The sequence below is a fragment of the Cucurbita moschata genome, unplaced genomic scaffold, assembly GCF_002738365.1.
Source record: "Cucurbita moschata cultivar Rifu unplaced genomic scaffold, Cmos_1.0 Cmo_Scf00127, whole genome shotgun sequence".
Lineage (NCBI taxonomy): Eukaryota > Viridiplantae > Streptophyta > Magnoliopsida > Cucurbitales > Cucurbitaceae > Cucurbita > Cucurbita moschata.
In genome coordinates this window covers 137804-138440 of record NW_019268643.1, presented here as the reverse complement: position 1 = coordinate 138440, position 637 = coordinate 137804, and the positions used below count along the sequence as shown (strand labels likewise).

Here is a 637-nt window from a genome sequence, read left to right as displayed (position 1 = left end):
TCCCAAGAGTGATGTGCTGCAATTGCCAGCAAGAAACGAACGGATTCTAACCTTGCTACTGGCGCAAATACCTCTTCGAAGTCCACTCCTTGCTTCTGGACGTAGCCCTTCGCCACCAGACGAGCCTTGTGCTTCACAACTTCTCCTTTTTCGTTGCGCTTCAGTTTGAAGACCCATTTGAGCACTATGGCTCGGTGTCCCGGTGGCATATCCTCCAGACTCCACGTCTGGTTCTCAGTGATGGATGTCATCTCCTCCTGCATTGCCTTCCGTCAGCACGGGTTCTTTTCTGCTTCGGCGAAGGTGTTTGGTTCATCTGCACTGACGGCATGTAGTTCGGCCACTTCTTCGAGCTCGCGCGCTGCTAGTCCAGGTGGTTCACCTCCTCCCACTAGGTCATCCATCCTCCGGTACCTAGCCTCCAGATCAGTATCGTGATCGACATCCAGCGTCGAATCCGCAGTCCGTGGTGTTACGAATTCCACTGGCTCAGGTGGTGCACCTGCTGGAGGCGGTGACGTCTCCTGATGCTGGGCTCCTCCTTCTTCAGGCTCGGTGACGAGGTACTCCACCGTGAATTGATTTGGATTACGGTCTGCCTCGATCACGTCATTCCACTGCCAGAAGGTGCTTTCGT

At 54.6% G+C, this 637-nt stretch overlaps 1 long non-coding RNA gene across 1 annotated transcript in view; it reads right to left on the bottom strand.

Annotated features, from left to right (window-relative positions):
- The window catches only part of LOC111439999, a 4900-nt gene that overhangs the window by 1716 nt on the left and 2547 nt on the right, over positions 1-637 (bottom strand). Inside the window, exon 2 of the long non-coding RNA XR_002709895.1 lies at positions 345-346. This is a non-coding gene — a long non-coding RNA (uncharacterized LOC111439999). The remainder of the gene's footprint in view (positions 1-344; positions 347-637) is intronic.